General features: G+C 43.2%; 1 protein-coding gene across 1 annotated transcript in view; it reads left to right on the top strand.

Moving 5' to 3' along the window:
• The first annotated feature begins 1299 nt into the window (after positions 1-1299).
• Positions 1300-9778, top strand: part of WDR7 (WD repeat domain 7) — a 323814-nt gene continuing 315335 nt past the window's right edge. Inside the window, exon 1 of the mRNA XM_042451351.1 lies at positions 1300-1481. The gene's annotated coding sequence lies outside the window, so the exon portion shown is untranslated. The remainder of the gene's footprint in view (positions 1482-9778) is intronic.

Genomic DNA, 9778 nt, shown 5'->3' with positions numbered 1-9778 from the left:
GTCCCTGGATTCCATTCCATCAAATGCATCTGAGGCAGTGGACTTTAAGCCTAGAAAAGCTCATGCTGCCAACTTCTTTCTTTCAGTTCATCCCAAAGGTGCTACAAGATCTCTCTATATAGTGAATCTATAGATTAACATGGCACTATCTGAATCCTACCAACAGGAGACAGGATATAGAATGTAAAAAAACCCATGCTGCTTAAGCATGCCTAGGGTTGCCATATCCCGCCAGGGGGCGGGACAATCCCAGTTTGGGTGGTGCCATCCCGGTCCCAGTCCGGTTTGGCGCCCAAACCGGGACGGCCCCGCCCACCGCGGCCACCTCAGCCCCAGCGGCGGCTCCAAGGCCTTGCTGAGGCCTGGGAGGGCTCTCCGTGGTTGGAGCTCCAGCCGTGGAGAAGCTTCCTCCCGGGCCCCAACGAGGCCTTGGAGGCAGCTCCGTGGTCAGAGCTCCTACCGCGGGGTCCTCCAAGGCCTCCACGAGGCCAGGGAGGAGGAGGAGGCCGCTTCCCACTGCGGCGATCGCCGCGATGAGGAGCAGCCTCCACCTCCTTCCCACCCTGGGAGCAGGCCTAGGCTTCCTCCCAAGCCGGGAGGAGGAGGAGGAGGAGGATGCTTGGCACTGCGGCGATCGCCGCGATTCCAAGCGGCCCTGCGCCCTGAGGAGGAGGAGGAGGAGGAGGAGAAGGTTTAAAAATGTAAGACCTTTTTTTAAAATTTCCTAGCCAGGAAATTTTTTTAAAAAAAGTCCTACATTTTCAAGCCTTGTCCTACATTTGTCCCGGTTTGGAGGTCCTCAATTATGGCAACCCTAATGCCCCAAATGGAGGATTTCTTATTGGCATTCCTCCTGGTCAGGCAGAGGCCTGAAATGTAGGACATCAGAGGGACCAGAGGCCCTCCTTTCCCAGGACATTTCCTACATTAATTAATTAATTATCATACATATATATATATATATGACATGGTGCCCTTATATCTATTTTATATCTATATTTATATCTATATATATAGATATAGATATAAGGGCACCATGACACACACACACATATGGATAAACAGATAGAAGGGCACCATACACACTTTAATTTAATCTATTTAATTTAATTTTAATTTAATCTATTTAATCTCTTCTATTAACCAAGGGCCAAGGGGGGGGGCTGGGTCGGCCTCCTTCCCTCCCGTCTCCATGGCAACCCGGAAGCGCCCACACGCCTCCGCCATTTTGCTCTCGTCTTTTCGCTGAGGCTGGCGGCCGTCAAGCAGCACCGCTTTTGCGACACTTGCTGTTCTTTGCGACACTTGCGGCAGCTGGAGCAGCCCGTCAGCTGATATCCGGCACCAGAGCCTTGAGAAGGCGCTGAGCGAAGGAGGTGCAGCAGGAGGAGCAAGAGCTGGCCCCTGAAGCTGGTGGGGCAGAGGAGACTGCAGCCCAGGAGGGGCTGAGAGAGCGTGGCCTTCTCCTTCTCCTGGGCCAGGTAGGCTTCCTTGGGGCTGGGGGCACAACCCTACCCCCCTCACCCTCCCAATGGCTGAGTGAGGCTGGCTTTGCTCTTTCTTTGGAGGAGGGTTATTTGGTGGCATGCTGTGTGCGCCTTTCAAGTCCTTTCCGACTTAGCTATTCTCCCCCCCCCCCTATATCCTGGGGTTTTTCAAGGCCATGGCCATCCTCTTGAGGCTGAGAGAGTGTGACTCGCCCAAGCTGAGCCAGGATTCGAACCCAGGTCCAGAACACACTGCAGGAATTGAGCATCACGGAGGTTAAGACGGTGTCCCAGCCAGGGCGACCAGGACGTGTCCTACGTTAATTAATTCATTGTCAGTCGATAATAATCGGCCCAAAACACACTGCAGAAACAATCCACTCTGTTCTGAGACCCCTTTAATCGCCCTGGCTCAGTGCTAGGGAATCCTGGGAATTGTAGCTGGTTGTGGCACCAGAGCTCTCTCTGACAGAGGAGACAAAATGTCTCACAAAACTACACTTCCCAGAATTCCCTAACACTGAGCCAGGGCAGGTAAAGCGGTCTCAAACTGGATTGTTTCTGCAGTGTGTTTTGGACTATAGTCCAACGCTGAAACCACTACACTGCACTGGCTGATACATATACTAGATAGATAGCTAGATAGATAGGCACCATATACATACATACATACATACATATATATATATAGTGGTGTCAAGCTCAGAGTGACCAGAGGCCCTCCTTTCCCAGGACATGTCCTACATTAATTGATTAATTGTCATATGGATAAATAGAAGGACACCATATATATATACACACACACACACACACACATATACACATATAGATAAACAGAAGGGCACCACACACACACACACACATATATATATTGATAAATAGATAGAAAGGCACTATATATATATATATGGATAAATAGAAGGGCACCATATATATATATATATATATATATATACACACACACACACACACACACACACGGATAAATAGATAGAAGGGCACCATATACATAGTTAAATAGAAGGGCACTGTATACACACACATATATATATATACATGGATGAATAGATAGAAGGGCACAGGCTGGATGGCCATCTGTCAGGGTTGCTTTGATAGTGTGTTCCTGCATGGTAGCAGGTGGGACTGGATGGCCCTTGTGGTCTCTTCCAATTCAGTGAATCTGTGATTCTGTGAATCTGTATATATATTCAACAAATACGTTGTGTGCCTTCAGTTGTTTGTTTGTTAATTGTTGTTGTCCCCCACTGCACCATGCTGGCCCTGTGTATTGTGTGTGTTGTTTGCCTTCAAGTTGTTTCCTTCTGATGGCAACCCTATCATGGGGTTTTCTTGGCAAGATTTCTTCAGGGAAGGCGGTTTGCCATGGCCTTCCCCTGAGAGAGTGTGATTTGGCCAAGGTTGCCCAGTGGGTTTCCGTGGCTGAGCCAGGATTTGAACCATGGTCTCCAGAGTCATCATAATCCAACACTCAAACCTTATACCACACAGGCTCTAGCAGAGTGGTCTTATCTCTCCTTCATTGATTGACTTTGCTTTGGTGCCACATTGTTCTCTCCTCCATGCTCCCCACCTTGGAGATAAATGGACACCTTCTGGAGACCCTCTGCCTCCCTTCTTCCCTCTTCCCTACATGCTCTTTGCCCACTTTACTCTTCAAACTGGAAAGGCCCTCTTATGAAGACCTGTTATGAAGGAATTGATAATAACTCTGCTCATCCTTTTCTGCGTCCACACCCCACTGCCCAATCTATCTTATTTCCCCCCCTGCTTTTAAGTAGGGTCATTTTTCCTGGTGAGAAACTTGCCCTGGGAGCTCCTGCGCTGGTGAGCGTGGCGTAAATTTTGGAAAGAAATGCCTTGCACTAATTCCTAAACTTTGATCCAAATGCATCTGAGGAAGTAGACTTAAATCTACAAAAGCTCATGCTGCCTGCTTCTTTTTTTCAGTTAGGCTCAGAGTTGCTACAAGACCTCTCTGCATACAGTACTGATTTTACAGACTAACATGGCTATCTCTTTGAATTTGATCTTACAGGCATTTTGGACTCATGATTCCTGAACACTGGCTAAAGTGGTTGGGGCTTCTGGGAGTTGAAGTTCTAAATTACCTGGAGACTCAGTTTGGGAACCTCTCCTTAAGGCACAGTGGAGAGTTGGGCTTTTTTTCCTAAGAAGCAGTATTTTTTTAGGAGAGATGATGATGCCAGAGTGCAACAGCTTCCTATGTTGAAACCTGTTGTTGTTGTTGTTGCATGCCTCCAAGTAATTTTTGACTTACAAAAACCATAAGGCTATCATAAAAAGCCTATCATAGGCTTTTTTTCTTGACAAGTTCCTTCAGAGGGGGTTTGCCATTGCCATCCTCTGAGGCTGAGAGAGTGTACTTGCCCAAGGTCACTAGGGTTGTACCTGCTCAGTTGAAACAATCTAGTTTGACACCACTTTAACTGCCATGGCTCAATGCTGTAGGACTCTGGGAATTGTAGTTTGTTGTGGCACCAGAGCTCTCTGACAGTGAAGGCTAAATGTCTCATGCAACTACAATTCCCATAATTACATAGCATTGAGCATTGCCAGTTAAAGTGGTGTCAAACTGGATTGTTTCTGCAGTGCAGATGCAAGGTTAGTGGGTTTTTATGATCCAGTGGGGATTCGGCCCCTGGTTTCCAGAGTTGTAAAGGTGATCCACTTCCCTCTTTCTCCACCACCATTTTACCACAAGGACCCATGGAAAACTGGTGACTGGTGGGACTTTTACAAATTGTTTGCTTTTCTCTTTCAGTGGAAGTGGATCTTCCCTTCATACAGAGTGTGCCACTTCCCTGCCTAAAAAGAGTAGGTAAAAAAAGTAGGCCTATCATGTCCTCCTGACCATTTCGAGTTGTTTTGTTTTAGCTAGAAACCGGTTCTATTGCTTCTGTACCCCACATGTGAACCTTTGTCTTCAATGACACTAAACGCCTGCTACTTGCTCATCTTGTTCTTGTGCTGATCATGGCAAGCTTTCCCACAGTCCTCAAGTGGGAACCCCATTACCTCAGTGTTTGGCAACACTTTAAATGCTGTACCTCCATCCTATGGAATCCTGGGCTTTGTATTTTTACAAGGTCTGCTCAAAAATGCAGGTGCCTCACAAAACTGCATCTCCCAGGATTGTATAGGATGAACCCATGGCAATTACATTACACTACATTATTTCTACAGTGTAGATGCATCCATGTTATTCCTTTCAAACACTTTGACCAGATGCTTTAGCATACCTAAAGCACTGTGGGAGTTCTTGTGAAATTTATACTTTTTCATTGCTTGTAGGCTCCTCCTTTTCGGTGGTTCATTACTTTTGGAGGATAGGAGGAAGAGAGTGGACTCTGGTATCCCCAATGATGGATTTGGCATTTGTAACAGTTGATAGGAATATTTGGTGCCTTGTTGTCCTTGCAATGAGGTTCCCATAGTTCAGAGATGATATTCACTATCTAATACAGTATGTAATATATCAGGCTTAGGTGACAGACTGCACAGAAACCCAGTTTTTCCCTCCTCTGCCACTAAAGGAAGTATCCCTTTTCTGTGAGTGATGCAGCTGAGTGGCCAGCAGTCTGTCCATCTTTATCCTTCTCTGTAGTCTTTCTTTTCCACAGCACTGGGTTGCATTGATGGGATGGCAGATGTTTTTCTTTATTCCTTCCCAATTCCTCTTAGCTGACTTTCAGTGTTGATCTCTTTATCGATAAGTAGTGCTATGCTGTTGCAGAGTAGGTGGGAAAGTCAAGATCTGGCTAAAGAGAGATAATCCTCTTTCCTCCACCCACATACCTCCATAGTACAGACTTCATATTAATTTCAGTGAACTAGGTTTAGAAACTGGTTGGTCATTATTTGCCTTCATAAAAATGAAAGTTCTGGTGTCACCTTTCTGCCTGACTCAGAAGCATTGTCTGGTAGAACAATAGCTTCTGTTACTGATATTTTATATTTTATTACTTGAGTTAGCTATAATAAAATAACATTAGTTTCTTAATATATTTGCTTTTGCTTTCATAACTAATAGAGTAGACCTCCGCATTTGCTGTGGTTAATGGCACAAGACCCCCATGAAAGTGAACCCCCCCAGCAAATAAAAAACTACTCTTTTATTAAAAAATTTACCTGAGAGAACATCTCTTTAGGAATCCATAGGTCCTCCATCACAACTCTGTGACCAACATCTGGCAGAGGCTGACAACAGAATTTCATTGGAGGAACTACAATTGTGGAGAAAAGTGTTTTCTCTTGGAATCTTTAGGTGGTGTATTGTGACTCTATGGTCAACTTCTGGCAGAGTCACTCTGGAGGACCTAGAGATTCCTATGGAGAACATCATAATCAAATCCATGAGTAATCAAATTAGCAAAAGTCAAAGCTGCAAATGTAGGGGGCCAACTGCAGTGTCAAGAAGATTGATGAAAAGGCAGATTGTATGAGTAAGGCAAGATGTATTCTGAAATAACATAAAATGTTAAGGTGAAGTACTCTTGTTATGTGAAGGAGTTTGAGAGTACATGAATATTGAAGCTAATGCGGACAGGTTGTTGTTGCGTGCCTTCAGATCATTCACAATTTATAGCAACTCTAAGGTGGTTTTCCTGGCAAAATTTTTGCAGAGGGGGTTTGCTTTTGCCTTCCTCTAAAGCTGAGAGTGTGATGGAGTGGGTCACCCATGGCTGAGTGGGGATTTGAACCCTGGTCTTCAGAGTCATAACTCAAGCAATCACACAACAGTGGCTCTAATGTACTGTAATTGGGTTGGTGTGTGAAAACCAGAGAGTTAGGGAAATTCTGGTAAGAAAAATTTGGACTGGGTTAGGAAGGGATATATCAAAGATTTACGAAGATTTCAAAACAAATAGTCAGTGGGTCATAATGCAATGTTCTGGAATTACTGAAACGAAGCTACATTAAACAGTTTTGTGTTAAGGTTTACCAGCTTTTTTCATCTTGTCCTGTTTGGTCAGCTGGAACTGTCAAGAACTAAAATGTTATGAGAAGCTGGGTTAAATTAATAGGCATAAGTGTACTGGAAGGACCTTTCATTCTGTGGTTACTTGTTAGGTTGTAAATTTAATTTTTGTTGCTTTAACTGTTCTTCTAATACAAATTTATATTTCATCTCCTTGATTTTAAATTGTTTTGAGAAACTGTTACATAAACTCTTTGTTTTAAAAACTTTCACGTAGTTGTGATGCACTTGTGTTAAACATAGCTTTCTTAATTGCCCAGCATTAAACTGTTTTATCATTAATATAGATTGAAAAACATACCTAAGCCACACTGAATGCAGTAGGGCCACATCTGAGTAAGTAGGCATAGTACTTGGGCTGTAAGCTATTCATTGCGATGTTTATTGTGCCATTCATGGCAATGGCACAATAAACTAAACACCTCAGACCAATATCTGGCTCGATTAAAGAGCAGAGGCCCAAGACACAGCCATCAAAGAATTTGAACTGGTGTCCTCCCAAACAATGAGGTGGCACAGCCAAGGACAATATTGTTGGTTTATTTTTGTTTGTTAACATATTTATATCCTCATCAGTATTCTCTTATCTCAGGGCAGTGTTCAAGTGAAACAGTGGGAATTGTTTAAAACAATAGCATACTAAAACAATAACATAGTAATTTAAACAGCCTAAAACATAGCCAATGATTTACTAATTTAAAACAGCTCAAGTGGTTCAAACAGTTAACACGTGTACTTGTTTATTTTGAAAGTAAATTGGACCCCAAAGGACTCAATAAAAATCCATGTTTTGACTTGACAGGGGAAAGAACCTAACTTTAGTGCCAATTAGAGCTCCAAAGGGAAGACATTCAACAAACAGGTATCATGGCAGAGAAGACCCTCTCTGGTGTCTTCCTGCAATATATGGGTCCCACTGGTGGGACACAGGGGAGGCCTTCCAGCTGAGCTCAGGTTTAGTTATGCTGAAGATAAAGTAGAGAGTTTAGCAAGAGAAGGAGAAGTAGTGCAAGAGAGTACGTAGGAGCTGGGCAGAAATGTGAATAGACATGCTGCAGTGGAGATTCTGAAGCAGAGGAAATAATCAGTGCTTTCAGTGATTTAAGAAAGCTTTCAGCTACCAATTCCCCTCAGGATGTGTTGTTTTGTAATTCTTAGCATCTTCTGCTAAGTGAGGATGGTGGCATTGTAATCCAATATCCAGTAATATCTGAAGAAAGGGTGTTCCCTAAAACAATAAGTCTCATAGTATGGCCTTGAGTACAGTGTACAGAGCTGTGGTCTGTGACAATATGATGGTGGATTGATGGAGTATGGCATTGGGCTTTGGAAGGTCACTAATATTCTTTCACACCACTTGCCTTCTACTAAGCAAGAGGCAGTGTCTACTGTTTTTAAAAAGGCTATTGAGAAATAATATGCAGCAGTTGCTAAAATAGGCCATTGAAACATGCCTACCCAGAACCAAATTGTGCCTCAGACATAAAGCTCATTTCTCTGTCAAGCTACTTGTTCTCTCACAGAAGGTGAGTGATAACCTTGAGCTCTTTGAAAGAAGCATAGCTGTGATGGGGAACTTGTGGGCCTTCCAGGTATTGTTAGCCTTCAACTCCTTTCATCCCTAATCATTGGCTTCACTAGCTGGGACAGATCAGATTTGGTATCCAGCAACATCTGGAGAGCCACAGGTTCCTCATCCTAGTGAAAGAGGATACAAATGTGATAAGTCAACAAGTCTTATCAAAATTTGTACCCTGGTAGCTGCTTGTTCTAAGTAACAGTTGGTGTTTGTACTAACTCTATAGATGAGTTTTGGAATTAGCCGTTTAGTAGAGCCAGTGTAGTGTAGTGGCTTGGGTGTTAAACTAGGACTACTGGAAGACCAAGGTTCAAATCCCTGCTTAGTTATAGAAACCCATCAGTGACCTTCGGCAAGTCACGCTCTTTCAGCCTCACAGGAAGCCAAGGCCAACAAATTCTGCAAAGAAGACCCCGTGATAGGTTCGCCATAGGGTTGCCATAAATCAGAAATGACTTGAAGGCACACAACAACAGTCCCAGCACACATGGGACAACAGTAATTTATTCCCCAAAAATTGAACTCAAAGGGGAGTGACTTTTTGCAGACAGGAAACAGAGAGGGTTGCATCATTCCATTTCACTGCTGAGGCTGTGGATACTTGTTTGGTATGTCAAGAAGAGAAGGAACAGCTTGTATGATATATCAAGAAGAGAAGAAAAAGAGAGAGGATACAGTCAGCATACTCTCCTTGCTCCTCCTCCCCAAAATGTCCAGACTCCCTGTTGGTTCTGAGGTAGGTGAGGAGTAGTTGCAACTCTGAGGCAAGTGCTGGAAACCTTCGGGCTAAACGACCTTTTGTTGACTTTCACTGTTTTGTTTGCTAGTTGAATTTTTTTCCTCTCCTTCAAATTATGTGCTTGACATATTTCCTTGTTCCGTAGACTCTTAAGTGATTGCAATTACTAAAACAAGAACTGATCTGACAATGTTGGGATAATGATCAGTAGATGAAAATACCTGTTTGTTTTGTGTAGAAGATACACCTGCAGGCTAAAAGCTTGGCAAGGCAATGAATATGCTGCCTTGCTAATTGTGTTTTCTGGACTTATTCTCCAGTAAGTGCACACGGAATTGCAAGTATTATAAATAATGATAATAAATAAATAGTTTATATTTCCCACCTCTCCCAGTTGGATCGAGGCGGGATTACAACCTAAAATACATCCATAAACGGTGAATAAACACTACAGTAATAGTATGCATACTTGCAAAGCCCTCTGTGGATGCTTTTCTTCTCTCATACTGATAAATATCCCTTCTGAAATTAATGTGATTACTTAGGGACATAACGATTTGTGGATTAGGGCCATGAAGTATGAATCTACCTGAGCAGCGCATGCTCAGAATAAGTGTGAAATGTAATATGGTCTTTTACTCTATTGAACATCTCTTGTTCAAACAGTGTGAGCTTGCTTTAAGGATGAGAGGTAACTCATGACTGGGGGAAATGGAATTTTTCCATTCTTGTGCAAATTTTAAAGCAGAAGTCTGGACTGCAGGATTTGCATCATCAGACTGTGGCAAGTGGTGGTTGTTTCTTTTTAAAGGAAAAAAAGAAAAGTATTATTCTGAAATTCTGAATGCAGGGCTTCTGATTCTCTGTAAGGAAATAATCCCCCCCCACATATTTATGGATGTTATGCTCTAGATCTGAAAATATATTGGTTAACGTGTGATAGCTTGAATTAC

This window comes from Sceloporus undulatus, chromosome 2, assembly GCF_019175285.1.
Source record: "Sceloporus undulatus isolate JIND9_A2432 ecotype Alabama chromosome 2, SceUnd_v1.1, whole genome shotgun sequence".
Taxonomy (NCBI): Eukaryota; Metazoa; Chordata; class Lepidosauria; order Squamata; family Phrynosomatidae; genus Sceloporus; species Sceloporus undulatus.
The sequence above is the reverse complement of the archived record's forward strand: the minus strand, read 5'-3'. Positions and strand labels throughout refer to the sequence as shown.